Below are 15,717 nucleotides of genomic sequence, written 5' to 3' on the forward strand. Positions count from 1 at the left end.
TTTTTTTTGAAATCTACCTACTCATAATTTCTTATACAACAATAGTATTACATTCACATACCACAATTTGTTCAGCCATCCCCCAATTGATGGGCATCCCCACAATTTCCAATTCTTTGCCACCACAAAAAGGCTTGCTATAAATATTTTTGTACATGTGACTCCTTTTCCCTTTTTTGTGATCTCTTTGGGATACAGTCCTAGAAGTGATATTGATGGATCAAATGGCATACACAGTTTTATAGCGCTTTGGGCATAGTTCCAAATTGCTCTCTAGAACGGTCGGATCAGTTCACAACTCCACTAACAATGCATTAGTGTTCCAAAGTTCCCACATCTTCTCCAACGTTTATCATTTTTGTATCCTATCATTTCCATATCCATAATATATATATAAATATTATAGCAATGCTAATTATAACAATATTCAATACAAGAGAGAAATAATCATTTCTCACAGGTCAGAGGACATACATAGTTTCATAGCCCTTTGGGCATCATTCCATCTCCAGAATGGTTCAACCAGTTCACAACTCCACCAACAGTGCATTGGTGTCACTATTTTCCCCTATTCCTTCCAGACTTTGTCATTTTTCTCTTCTGTCATCTTAGTCAATCTGATAGGTGTGAGGTGGTATTCCAGTTGTTTTCATTTGCATTTTTCTAATCAATAGTGATCTGTAGAATTTTTTCATATGACTATTGATAGATTTGATTTCTTTCTCTGAAAACTGTTCATATCCTTTGACCATTTATCCACTGGGGAATAGCCCCTATTTTTGTAAATTTGGCTCATGTTTCCAATCAGAGACCAAGCCTGAGGTCTTCAAAAAGGAAACAGCTGCAGGTCATCCATGTATATTTTGAACTACATGGCCCTAGGACCTCTTGATCTACTTAATAGCCCATATTACATGACTTTCAAGCAGTCCCCATTGTCCCCATTCCCAGACCCATGAATTTCCGAAAGCTGACCAGACATTCTCACTCCCAGCCTCTATTTTGTCTCTATGGACTTTCAGTAATTATACAAAACAGTTTACCTAATGAAACCAGAGAATGTCCCAACCATTGCCCTGGCACCTGCAGCCTCTTTCCTTTCCCTCTGCCTAACCTCTCCCATCTGTGGCTTAGCCATTTCCTCTGCCTTAGTACCCTATATAAACCCTGTCCCCAACCCCCTGCTGGGGTACCCTAGCACTTGCTATGTGGCACCCCCAGAGGCAACTCATGTGCTCCTATTAAAGACCTCAGTTTTTCTATATTGGCTGTTTTCTCTTGAATTCAGGGTGACAGGTGTATACTTTAAAAATCACGCTGTACTATTGGAGACGGATAGTTTCATATTTTTCTGCCCTTCTTTAGATATGGAAATGTTCATGTTAGTTGGTAATTGTCAAGTTCATAATTTAAAATATGTTTCTTAAAACATAGAGGAATTGATCTTTGACTACCCTGAAACCCAGAAATCCCAGGATGTAACCACAAGGTATTAATGAACCTACCTATAAAGATGTTTCTATCCCAAGATTCCTGAGTAAATATGAACACCTTTCTTCTGGTTGAATAAAGGAAAAATGAGACTGACTGAGCAAATAAACAAACCATGCCCCTGGTAGCTTTGAATAGCTAAGTCTTGGGGAGTTTGGGAGGGTCTCAAATTGGGAGTCAGAAGTGGAGCAAAAACCAGGGTTCAGATAGGAAATCAACCTTGGTGGGGAGAAGGAGATTTCTCTCTCCTCTCTGCTCCTCCTCCCTACCAAGGCTCAAAGAGGGAACAGATGAAGCAAAAGTGGAAAAATATCAGACATTCTAACACTTTGTGGTTTCTTCTCTACATCCTCAAACTGATATCTCTGTTTTACATTCGACAACATTTTCTCCAAAGCATCCTTATGATTTCATTAGAATGTGCTTGTCATAACAGTTTTAATTGTCAAGGTTATAGGTCTTGTTTTTCACTCGTCTTCCTGTCCATTCTGTCTTCCTCTCTATGCACCTTATCCCCTGTCTGCCTCTCCTATTCCCATGACCATCTGCTCTCTTTGTCCCACCACTGTTCTATATTTCTCCTCTCTCTGTATGACCCTTTCTCATCTAGATGTCCCCAGTAGGGTGGTGCAGTGGATAGAGCACCAGTGCTGAAGTCAGGAGGACCTGACTTCAAATCTCACCTCAGACACTTGACACTCACTAGCTGTGTGACCTTGGGCAAGTCACTTAACCCCAATTGCCTCATCCTGGATCACCTCCAGTCATCCTGGTGAATATCTGGTCACTGGATTCAGATGGTTCTAGAGGAGAAGTGAGGCTGGTGACCTTGCACAGCCCTCCCTCACTCAAAACAAAGTCAAGTGCAAGTCATGTCATTATTTCTCTGATGACATGGTCTTCTTCGGCAATGAAGGGTGAATACACAGATGTCCCCAATGCTCGTGGTGTTCCTCCCCTTTCAACATATCTGTCTCTATTTGTCTCTCTATTCTCTTTATGCCCCCAGTCCTCTCTGTCTCTCCCTTAGACAGCTGAATGGCTCAGTGGATAGAGTGCTAAGCCTGGAGTCAGGAAGACCTGGGATCAAATCCAGCCTCAGACATTTCCTAGCTGGGTGTACCCAGGAAAGTCACTTAACTTGTGCCTGCCTCAGTTTCCTTATCTGTGAAACAGGATTAATAAAAATAATATTAAATTATATTATAATATATAATATATTTATAATATAATATAAAAATATAATAACATGTTATATAATTGTATATAATATATAAAACATTTAAAAAATAATAAAAATATCTACCTGTCATGATTATTGTGAGGATCAAATTAGATAAACCTTTTTAAATGCCTGGCACTTACTAAATGCTTGCACCTTCCTCCCCTCCTCTTTTCTCCCCTCAATGAGTTTATCTTCTCTGGGTCCTTTCCATCTCTGTGTGTATGTCTCCTCTCACTCTGATTCTCACTTCTCTCCTCCTTATGTGCCTATAGAACCTCTCTGGATGACTCCTGTCCTTATGACCTGCCTCTCTCTGTGAATATCCCTCCCCTCTCTCTTTGTCCTACCAATTTCTGCGTATTGCTAAGAAGGGCTAAGTCTATCAAAGTCAGTCGTCACACACTGTGGCTGTTATTGTGTACAAAGCTCTCCTGGTTCTGCTCACCTCACTCTGCATCAGTAAGTCCAGGTTTTTCTGAAATCTTCCTGCTCATCATTTCTTACAACACAGTAGTATTCCATCACATTCCTCTACCACAACTTATTCAATCATTCCTCAATGGATGGGCATCCCCTCAATTTCTAATTCTTGGCCACCACAAAAAAAAAATAACTGCTATAAATACTTTTGTACATGTGGATCCTTTTCCCTTTTTTAAGATCTCTTTGTGTCCCTCTGTTTTCCAATTTCTGTCTCTCCCCTCTGTTGATCCCTCCTTTCTTTTGTTCCACAGTTCTCTAGATGGTCCCATGTCTGTCTTTATGTAGCTATGCAATCTAATCTCCAGAGTCATATGGGTTATCATAATAATAGCTAGTATTTCTAGAGTGCATTAATGTTTGCAAAGTACATTACATTTGTTATCTCATTTAATATCTGTCTGAGTTAGGATTTGAACCAAGGCCTTCCTAATTTCAAGTCCCATGCTCTATCCACTATGCCAAATCACTTCTCATCCCAAGGATGGAAGATGGATGATTTGAGCAAATAGGAGAGGGAAATACAGTGACTCTCCAAAGGTCCTTTTTTCCCACTGGGGTCTAGGTTTCAATGTTGTCTTAAGGAGTGTGTAGTTGATACCAGACCAGCAGCCTGGAATCCCAAGGAAACCCAACCAGGGTTTCAAGCAGAAGAACAGGAAATGTGGTGGAGCTATTGGAGAAGGAGATGGTCAGGGCCCTGACTCAGCTTTGTCCAGACCCTGACAGGGTCAAGGTCCCTTTGGGCTTCTACTATTTGCCCTTCAGACCAAGGGCTGACCCAAATCCCACAAGGCAGGTGCTTTTATTAGCAGCCCTGTGGTTGGACAATCACCAGGTGAGAGTCCATGGAGGACCATGGAGAACCATGGAGCCATGAGAATGAGGATTTGGAACTATGGAAAATCTGAGCTGAAAGGGTGCTTGGGGATCAAGTCCATTCTGCTCGTTTTAAGGATGAAGAAGCTGAGATCTGCCCCAAAAGACTGAAGCAACTAACTCATGATGACATAGCTGGTGAGTGATGATGCTAGGATTCCACCTTGGAGGCCTTCTGACTAGCTGTCTCCTGTCCTTTCACTCATATTATTCTTACCTCTGAGGAAGCTGAGTGAGGCCAGAGACAGGATATGGCTTTTCCCAAGGCCACACAGTAAGTTCATGGAAGAGGTCGAATTGCTCCCAGAGTAATACACTGGAAGGCATACACTGGAGCACATACTGTGACAAGCCATCTTTGCCCCTGCTCCCACCCCAAACTCTCATATGATGCAGAGCTGGAAGGAACCTCAGAGGCCATCTATACCAAAACATTCATTTTACAGATGAGGAAACTGAAGCCCAGGGGTATAAAATGAGTTGCCCAATGTCCCACAGGTAGGAGATGGCAGGGGTGGGATTAGAACCCAGGTCCCCTGCCTCCAGGACCAGTGTTCTACATACACCTGTATTCCTTGCCACACCACTTATCACAGAAATATTTATGGGAGGAGAAGACAAAAATTATATAGGATAAGAAGCCCTGGATGGATTATAACATTCAGTGGCTGAAAGGAGAATTTGCACTAATAAGAATCTGAAAGCATATTTAAAATTTAATTTATGGTAAAGCTGAAAATATTAAGGAATAACATTTTATTCTAAAGCCCTTTCCAAGGGAAAACCTCTTGGAAATATGAGTTATAGGTCAAGACAAGAGTGGGAAAAGGTTTCTATTAGTTGAATGGATATGGGATGATAGCCAAATGGAACTCTGGTCTTATTCAGTCATTGGCTCCAAACTCAACTGACATGCAGCCTTTTCTATTGAGAAGGGATGAAGATATCAATGAAAGGGAGACCTGCCCTCTGTTGAACTCCAAGGGCTAGAGAAGTGGTACAGGAGAAATGGGAGGATGACTTGTTTACTCAATCATACTTGAATAGGAAGCTAGACTGTGTTTTATTATTTGACTGTAGATAGACTGTTTATAGGAATTGGGATCAAAGTTTTACCATATCTTTTCCTTGATCCAGATTCCTATAAACGTTATCTGAAATTGTCTTGGGGCATAATCATGTTGGAGGGAATGATGCTACACCACTTTGAATATCTCTCCTAAAAGAAAAAAATGACATGGTGTAATGGTAACGTAAATGGGAAAATCTTTCCCACTCATTTATAGGTCCATGTGACCCGCTTGGATCCCATGGAAACCTAAGTCACATGTGGTAGGAGGAGCTTGCTGAATGGTGAAACAGGAAGGGTGGAGCAGAGATGAGAGGAAGTTAGTCAGGCTAGTCAGATACAGGCAGCCAGGCAAGCTCAGCTTAGGCTCATAGGTGTTTGTTTGTTTGTTTGTGTGAAGGTCCCAGCGGGAGGGGGGCTTGGGAGTGGCTTTGCCCCCTGTGGTGATAACCAGTATTTGCATCTTGGTTGCTATGATGGATTTGGCTTTCTGGTTCTGGGATTTGGCTTTCTGGCATCTAAATAAATGCTTTTCTTCTGCCTTCTGTATGAAGAGTCTGTTATACTTTGTGATTGAGAACTACACTGGCATATTCATAGTCACCACTAGTGCTGTGAATATTGCCTTGGATATTACATGGATATTCCTTTTTTTATTATTAATAGTAACTCAGGTCTTCCTCTCTCCAGGCCCTGTCCAGGTGCTCTATCCACTGCAGCACCATCTAGGTGCCCTAAACATTTATTAAGCACCTATTATGTGCCAGACACTGTACTAAGGGCTCAGAAAACAAAGAAAGAAGTAAAACAGTTCCTGTCCTCAAGGAGCTCTCAGTCTAATGTGGGAAATGGCAAATGTTTGCCTATCATGTAAAAAATATAAAATATTTATATAAATATTTATATAAAATATAAAAAAGCTATAGATAGGACAAGGGCAGGTAGGTGGTACCTCAGTGTATAGACTTCTGATCCTGGAGACAGGAGCATTCACCTTCCTGAGTTCAAATCTGTCCTCAGATACTTATTAGCTGAATGACTCTGGGCAAGAGACATAACCCTGTTTATCTCAGTTCCTCATTTGTAAAATGAGCTGGAGAAGGAAATGGCAAGCCACTCCAGTATCTCTGCCAAGAAAACCCCAAATGGGGTCATAAAGAGTTGTACATGACTGAACAAGAACAAAAAAACATCTGCTATGACATTTTAGTAAATTCATTTGCTTGAAAAAGTAAAGGAAAGGGGGATTTGTTGAAAAGATGTAGGATACCAGTACAGACACAGAAAACAATGACATCTCATACAAGGAAGGCATATTGTCCTCAAAGAAAGGTTTGAAGAAACTGGAAGAAAGAGGAGGAAAAGGAGAAGTGATTCCTTCACCAAACAGTAGGGAAGACATCTAAATTCAGGACTTTGAAGAAGCTAGAAGAGAATAAAGAAGTGAAGGAGTTTGGCTGCATAAGAGATGGACATCTTTGTAGACAATCACAAGGGAAGCTAGCTTTGCTCGACTGCATATTTGTTAGAAGAAATTCACTTTTGTTCCAATGAGATAAGAGGTGGGAGACAGAGGAAATAAATAGATTTCTATTCATTTTTTAAAAATTGAGAAATGGGGGAGGGGTGACAGATGTGAAAGAATCAACATTCAGATAGAGGCCAATGGGATTTACTTTTACATAAAAGGGTTCTCTTTGTTCCAAGGGAAGCTTCCTGAGGTTGGGGAGATCTGTAGATGTTTGCAAGGTCCAAACAAGGCACATCAATGTGACAGAAAGGAAAAAGGAAAGACAAATCAATGAAATGCAAGAATTTTAAAGAGAGAAGAGAAGGGATAAATAAAATGACGTAAGGGCCACAGATACAGGGGAGAGAGGGAGAAATGGAAGGGGTTAGGGAGAGAGGAGAGAGGGAATGGGACAGAGAGAGGAGAGGGGAGAAATACAGAGGGAAGGGGTATAGAGAGGAGCGGTTAGGGAGCACATGTAGAGGAGAGGGGAGAGATAGGTGATGAGGTGCTTGTGCTTGGACCCCAATTCCAAGATCACATTTCTCTCTAGCCTCTATCCCTGACAGTTTTCTCCCCAGCCCATGGACACTATGCCTAGCAATAACTCATGAATGGGCCCCAGTAAGACAAACTACCTTTCCCCGCAATTAGTCATAAGAGGGTCCCTAGTAATATAAACTATCTTTCTCCAACACAAGAACAAGATGACCTCTGAAGAAATTCTCTTGCAAAAAACGAAATTATCTGGTAACCACAAAATTATCATGTATTGATTTCCAAAGTTATCATATTCAATCCAGAGGTCAAGCTATACACGTCAACTCTCAAAACTATCTTGCCACAGACGTAACAGACCAAAAACACACCCCTGAGAAACCCCTTCGCCTGGTTTCCAGTAGTGAATGAAGCCAGTGATCAAGGCTGTAGGTTATCATCTAATTAACCTATCTGGTACATAATCCACTGCTTTACCAATATAAGCTTTAGCATCACTTCTGTTAAGTTGCAAGTTCCTTAAGGAATGCAAGTTCCCTAAGGAGCTCTGCCCACCATATTGCCATTACAATAAACCTTTGCTACCATGACTTGAAGAATGCTTGAGTCCATAAATTCATTCCAGATAATACCCTGGACTTTGAGGAGTCCCTGTCCCCACCCCCCCAAAACCTCATCACAGGGAGAGAGGGAAGGGGCGTAGAGAGAGGAGAGACTTGGAGAGAGCAGAGAGACAGTGAGAGCTAAGGGAGCACATAGCAGAAAGGAAAGACAGAGACAGGGGAGAGACACAGAGAAAGGATAAGGGGTACAGAGAGAGAGAGAAGTAAATACATGGAGAGGGGAGGGGAGAAACAGTGAAGGAGGCACATGAAGGAGAAATGTAAGAGATATAGAGAGAGTAGAGGCAGAGTGAAGGGGGCTCATGGAGAAGAGAGGAAAGAGACATGGAGAGAGAGCAGAGACACAGGGAAATGGAAATGGGCACATGGAGAGGAGAGAAATACAGAAAAGGAATGAGACACAAGGAGAGAAGAGGAGAGGAAAGACAGAGAAAGGTTAGGGAGCACAGAGAGGGGAGAAGGGAGGGCCTAAGGGAGGCAACAGACACAGAGAGGGGGTCTAATGGAGAGGAGAGGAAAGAGAGCAGGGACACACAGAGAGAGAGAGAGAGAGAGAGAGAGAATGGGGTACAGGGAGAGGAGAAAGGAGAGCAGCACATAGAGAAGAGTGAAAAAGATAGGGGAGGGACAAAGACAGCAAAGCAGAATTTAATTAATGGAGACAAGACACAGAAAAGTGAAAGAAGGGAGAAGAAAATAATGACAGCTGATATTTTAATAATGGGATATATATATATATATATACACACACACACACACACATACATACACACACACACACACACACACAAATATATGTTTACACAAAGGGGTGGCTAGTGGTTAGAGCTGGGTCTTGGAGTTAGGAAGACCTGGGTTCAAGTCCAGCCTCAGAACCTTCCTAGCTGTGTGACCCTAGGGAAGTCACTAAACCCTGTTTTCCTCAATTTCCCCATCTCTAAAATGAGTTGGGAAAGGAAATAACAAACCATTCCAGTATCTTTACCAAGAAAAATAAAACACAAATGGGGTCACAAAGAGTAGGACAGTACTGAAATATTTTTATATAGAACTTTAAGGCTTGCAAAGCCCTTTAAATACATAATTCCACCTGACTACCATCATTTTTAAGATAAAGTGAATTTTCTTTTCATAGCTATTATGAATTTCTGTTGTGTGGAAGATACAGGAATGCTCCACTGGATAATTTTCATTTTTAATGGGATATGAAATAAGAATAAATTGTAAACTCTTGCATAGTGTAAAAAAAAATTACACTAATGAGCCCCCAAATGCTGAAATCCAATCTCAGGCAAATGTTAATATAATATGCACCCTGCATCCCAAAAGAAAATGACTTGGGCAGATTCCTAGAGCGTAGTCACAAGATAGCTTTTTCATCTCACCAAGTTTTTATTATTGTCCCCCAGAGCTTCTTTCAGGGAAGAATGTCTTTGTTTCATTGATTTTCCCATGAACTGAAAACAGATCTATTCTCAGAGATTCAGAAGATACCTAGGCTCTATGGAAAAGCGTTAAAACGCTGAACTTGCCGAAGATATAGCTCCCCTCTGGTGGGAGGGCAAGCAGGTGGATTCAGGGCAGCTCCAGCTGCCCCAGTCCCAAAAAGTACTTAAACCCAAATTCACGTTTGAAAGCCCCACCCGATGGTGTTCAGAGCATTGTTGAACTCATCTGCTGCCTGAAGCTCGGGGTGGGAAAAAGACTTATCCAAAACTACATGGTCGGAAAGTGGTGAGGTTGACATTTGAAACCAGATCCAAACTTTTCCCCTTTCAAGGGAGGGTCAGAGCATTAATCTGCCTTTCCCACCCCCTCCCCCCAGCCTGACCCGCCCTTTCCCAGCCCAACCACTTTGCTGAGCTGGCAAGGGAGGCTGTGGCCTTTCACTAAGGCCAGGCAGAGACCAGAGAAGACCAGCCAAAGAGCCGGCCAGCTATCCAGACAGGGTTCAGCCGTCCAGCTGTCCAGACAGGGTTCAGTCAGTCAGCCAACCTGCAGTTTCTTGCTTTCTCTAGCCAGAGATTGAGGGAGGCCATACCCATTGGCCAGCCCAGTGGTGAAGCAGAAACAGTCTGAGGAGGTGCCCCATGTTCCATCCTACAGATCAATGGCCCCTCCCAAGGATAAGAAAGTCAAGAACAGGCCCACTGTCCTAGATGGGGAGCCTGTGGTGACTTTCCATGAGGGTAGGATGCACAAGGGTGAGTGTATACTGGGGGATATAGAGGACAAACAAGTGAAATATCTGGTCTATTACCCAACTGGGAGTTGTGGCATCAGTGCACCCCTGAGAATGTCTGTGACCAGTCCCTTTGCCCCAACCCCTCCAGGCCAGGACCCCTCCCCAAGTGGCACAAGGTCTTGGTCCAACCTCCTTGGAAGTAGCAGCAGTCATCTAGCCATTGTCATGCCCCTGAGGGTCCCAATAAGAGCACCTGTATAAGGTCCATGAGCCTAGGAGCAGAGGAAGTCACCAGCAGTATGTTCCCCCTGGGTATCACTGCCCAGTAGCTCCTGAATCCCAGAGGGCCAGGTTCTCTGCTACCCCACCATGCACAGGCAGGACAGCAATGCTGCCCTTCCGATGGCTGCCAAAGGGCTGCTGTAGTGGGAGTGCCCTGGTGCCTCCTCTGGGGCCCAGGGTGACCAAGGTGAAGGCTGCCCTTCTGGGGCCCCAGAGGTGCAGCTGCCCTGCAAAGGCAAGCAAAAAGGTGGGCCCTCAAATGGAAAGGTGCTACACGGGAGCCTGAACACAGGTGCCTGGGCAAGCTAGAAGTCTAGATCTGCTTGCCCAAGGCCCTGAAGCCCCTGCTTCTATAAGACTGGAAGCTGATAAGCTTCCAAGAAGAAGAAGCTTTTCACCCTACCTGCCAAGAAGCTGATGAATGCCATCCTGGCAGAATATGCCACCTCCCAGCAAAACTGCACAACTGCATTCAAGACATATGCCATTGGTGAACTCATAGTCATACTCCAAGAATTCTTTGACAGGGTGCTGGGCACCCAGCATCTCTACCAGTTCGAGAAGCTGCAGCACTGGGAAATCCTGGCCCGTCATCCCTGAGCCCATGTGTCCCCCATCTATGGGGGTGCCCAATCACTATGCTTCTTCCTGCAGCTGGGGCCCATGCTGGCCTGTGCTCCCCTGGGGGCTGGCACTCTGCATGTGCTACTGAACCATTTGCAAGATTTTCTAAAATATTTTGCCAGCAATTCTCTGTTGTTAAAGGCCACCACCAATTAGCAGGCAGCCTCTGCTGAGTACCAGCAGAAAGCAGGTTGAGGCCATGGAAATCTTTGCTCCCCACTTGTCAGATTTGCTTTTCTCCGAGCAGATCCAGCTAGTTATTAGTCTGACTCCTATTAACAAAGTGCTTGTGGTAGTTCAGGGTCCATGTTTTTTCTCGAAGTTTGCTGTTTGCTTCCACTGAGGAAACTCATTTCCTCCTTGCAGAGTTATCTCGTAGTGTTTGTAGCAACAGTGCCCTGCCCAGGTGAAATTCACATTTTTAGCCAGGCTCTTTGTAGTCTTCTGGGGCCAACCTCAACACCTATGTCAATGTTCAGTAGTCAGAGGTCTTTGCTGATTGTGGGTGCTTGGGGGGGTGGCTATGCTTAGTTTTCTGGTCCGTGGCAACTCCTTATCTACCCCTTCTTAAAATGTGATGGCTCATCTTCCCCATAAGGTGTCACCCTGTGGCCAGTTACTGAACTAGGGTTTGGCTGTTTTGTATGTTGATTCCAATGCACATTTAGATGATAAGACAAACATACTCCTGTTTTGACAGTTGTCTAGAAATGTTGCTCCTTCAGAGTTGTTTTGTAAGTGTTGAAAATATAGAGCTCTTACTGCCCTCAAAAGGTGTGTGTCTTATTTTTTGGTTCTGGAAATTCCAATAGACTGAAGAGCTCACCAATTTTGTAATCAATTAAAAGCAAACTTCGCTTTTGCCCTGATCCACTGTGTCCCAGTGAGACCTGGGTCTCCCACAAAGGGAAATGGGGTTGGAGGGACCAGCATGCCACATTCTATCAAAGTGATGAGGCTACTTTTCCATGTTGGTCCCTATAGCTAGTAGAAGCTCCTAAGTCCAGGCCAAGTCAAGTCAGCAAGCAGAAATGCTAAGTATTGCAGCTCTGCTCTCAAGGATCTCGTATTTTGATGTGGGAAAGTACAATGTCCAGTTCAGAAGTTTGTGATTCCCACCTGGGAAGAATTTCTCTTAGGGCCATTCAACCTTGTTTCAGAGGCTTCTAACCTCAAGGTCAAATATCCCAGTGGTGGGTTTGACATCCAGTACCTTATTTAGCAATCTCCTGTTCTAACTTCTAGTGGGAGGTGGTTCCCTTCCCTTACTCCCCTGGTGGCCCCACAAGCTGCATAGCTCAAGCAATGCCCAGGAGCTAGTGTTTTAAGGGCTAGTGGTAAATCTCAGTCCTGGATCCCCCTCACACCTGCTGGCAATCCTTCTGGACCCAAGAGGAAGGGACTAGACAGGGCCTTTTCAGGGATGAGACACCTTGAGTTGGCAGGGACCTTAGAGGTCATCTAGCTCTTAGCTCTGTACATAGCGACCCTGAGGTAGAGGGATCCACATTAACCTTGGTCATAGGCCTAAGTGCAAGGACATCCTTGACCCACTTCACTATACAGTGATGCTAAAAGTTTTACATACACACAGCACAGCATGGTATGTCCAGGCTTCCCCAGGTGTCACTGACAGCTCAGTCCAATCACACGTACCAGTTTTTTTTTGCCTAAATTGACTTTCCAAAAGGCCATGTCCTGACCAGCTCTTCTCAGGCTCAGCAAACAACCAGCAGGCAGTTGTCAAGATTTCGTGACTCACCCTCCACTCCCAGAGGCCCTCAGTGGCCACTCTTTACTTATCCAGTTGGTGTGGCTTACTTTTATTCATCTTTTCCTTGCCTTGAGGTTCAGGCAGCGTCTCCCCCTGCCATCTGCCAGTCAAAGGTAGCAGGTTCCACTGCATTTTGGGGGAGAGACTGGAAAGCAAAAAGAACTGGTAACTGGTCAAACAACATTTATTAAGAATGTACTATGTGCCAGGCACTATCCTAAGCTCTGGGGATACAAAGACAGACCAAACTCAATCCCTTCTCTTGGGCAGCTCACAATCTAACAGGGGAGAGCATTCCAGACATGAAGGACAGTCAGAAAAAGACCTAGAGTTAGGAGTCTTGCTCAAGAAACAGTAAGGGGGTTGGTGTTACTCTCTGAATCACAGAGTATGGAGGGGAGGAGGGGAGGAGGGGAGGTAAGGAGTAAAAAGACTGGCAAGATAGGGGGTAGTGGTCAGGAAAAGCTGTGAACACCAGAGGATTTGATATTTGATCCTGGAGGTGACAGGGAGCCATTACAGTTTACTGAGTAAGGGAGTGATAAGGTCAGATCAGCTTTTTAGGAAGATTACTTTGACAGAAGAAAGGAGGACAACCCATAGGGAGAGACTAGAATAAGGGAAGCTATTACTATAGTCCAGGCATTATACCAGTGTTGTAGTAACAGAGGAGAGAAGGGGGCAAGGCAAGAGACTTTAACAAAGGTGAAAATCAAAGGTCTGGGCAACACACTGGCTGGATGGGGGTGGGGGAGAAGGGGTGTGAGATTAAAGAGATTGGGAGGACAATTGAGGACAACACAAGCTTAGTGTCCACCTCCCCTTCTCCTCAGAGAGCTGTCCCTTCTCTAGTGAAGAATCAAAAGGACAGAGAGAAAAAGAGGTCAACTAACCCATCACCTGAGGATGCCAGTTTATGCCAGCTGTGTCACTCCCACAGTCCTTTCCCCTTCCTCTTCCCAGCCCCAAGCTGCACTCTCTCCTTCGAGCCAAGCTCATCCACCAGCTTAGTCCAGCACTTGATGGATATTTCTTTGCCCATGGTCTCTGGTTTTCTACTTCAGTTCACTCTCCCTCCCCACCCCCGTTAGGTCAGTCATTCGTTGGGGTATCCCTGGGGATTCTGTGGACTCTTACTCTAACAGCGACCTCGGAGAGAGGTCAAACTTGTCCCTGCCCCCTCGGAGAGGGCTGTCACTAAATTCAGCCAAGGAGCAGGGGACACTACCAGTGGAGGGGAGGGAGGATGGCCATGGAAGGAGGAGCAGTCAGCCCTGAGCAGGCTGTGACTGGAAGCAGACAGGACCTTGGGCCACCTGCCTGGCCCCAGGGTGCCACATGGGGCCTGTTCTATTTGGCCTTATGCCTGGGCTTGGAGAGAAGACCCAAGTTCAAGGGTCCAAGCTCATCCAAGCATGAGTTTACTTAATAGTCTGAGAAGCAAGCAGGGAAGGAGTAGCACCAGCATGGGCACCAGACACAGACACACACAAGCACTAATGTTCACATACACTCACAGACACACACACTCAGACATATAGACACACATACTCACAGACACACACTCAGACATATTCACATACACATACATAGAGTCTCACTCACCAATACACATCCAAATATATTCATATACGCAGACACACACTTTGAAACATTCACATTTACACTCACACATTTACTCACATGGAAAATTCACATACACATTCACATACACACATACACATACAGACACACACACATATAAACTCACACAAACACTCACACTCAGATTTGTTCACACACGTACTCATACACATATACTCACATATACACACACTCAGCCACATTCACATATACACAGTCACACATATCCTCACACATACAGGCACACACTCTGACACATTCACATACACATACTCACACAGGGCCAGCATCGCTCACTGGGTAGGTGGGGAGGGAAGCATTTATCAAAGATCTTACCTGGTAGGAGATAATGCTGACTGGTCCCCAATCAGGGAAATTTTAGACCTTAAATGCGCTTGTTTGTGAATAGGAAATGGATGCCAGATATAGGGAAAGGGCATTCCTAATCAAATCTAGATGGGATGGGGAAATTCCTCATCAATGGCAGATTCAAGTTGAAGAGGTTCCTGATGAAGACCATAAAGTAAGGGAAGTTGGTCATTGAGGGCCCCAGGAATGAATAAAGGCTCCCAGTCTCTGCAGCTGGCCAGAAACCTTTTCTCATCAGGAGCCACAGTCCTTTACATTGCCTGACACACGTCAGAAGGAGTCAGGGCAAGGGAAAAGTTGCTTAGCTGTTTATGTTCATTAGGACCCCTTAGCCTAAGCAATTCCATATTGGAGTTCTGTCACTTACAACTACCACAATAAAGGATAGATCTTTAAAAAGCACAGTGAATACAAACCCCACCCCACTTTGCACACAGACACCCAGTAAGAGAAGGCCAGAGGGAGCTGTGGCTTCTACAGAGCCAGGCTGGCAGAGGCTTTGAATTCGAGGCTGTCCCTGCTTGCCTTTTCTTTTCCTAAGTCAGAGGACTTCTAAAGGTCTCCTCCACAGACGGATCTGAGCCATCAGCCTTGGAATAGCAGTCTCCAGTCTGACGCAGGCCCCACCCAGCCTTCTTCCCCAGACCAGGACCAAGAGCCTGAAAAGAGTCTCCTCCCCAGAGCCATATCCCAGTAGGAGTATGGGTAGTGTGGGTCCAGTCCCCTCCAGTCTCTACCACCAGCCCAGCCCAACACGATGGGCTAGTTTTGTGCCTAAGCAGTAGTTGTCATGAGCGGCTGAGGGGGACAGGAGGTTCTAATTAAACTTGCTTAAACAACTGCTTATTAACCCAACTGCTCGTTGGCCATAGTAAGTACCTAATAAATATCTACTGACTGACTGATTGATTGTACTTTCCATGATCATATGTTTCTAAGTGTTGTAAAGAACAGATTAAAAAACAAAGTGATGTGGACTTTTTAATATGGAAATATTCAAGTTTGTATCAACAAAGGAAAGCCAAGTTCCACTTAGCTTCTTTTTCTGAAGTTATAATTTTGATGTACTTTGTACATTTAGTATA

At 44.4% G+C, this 15,717-nt stretch overlaps 1 pseudogene; it reads left to right on the plus strand.

Moving 5' to 3' along the window:
- Positions 1-8,964: 8,964 nt before the first annotated feature.
- On the plus strand, positions 8,965-11,061 carry LOC140516248 (mortality factor 4-like protein 1; annotated as a pseudogene).
- Positions 11,062-15,717: the final 4,656 nt, after the last annotated feature.

The sequence above is a fragment of the Notamacropus eugenii genome, chromosome X (genome assembly GCF_028372415.1).
Source record: "Notamacropus eugenii isolate mMacEug1 chromosome X, mMacEug1.pri_v2, whole genome shotgun sequence".
In the NCBI taxonomy this organism is placed as follows: Eukaryota; Metazoa; Chordata; class Mammalia; order Diprotodontia; family Macropodidae; genus Notamacropus; species Notamacropus eugenii.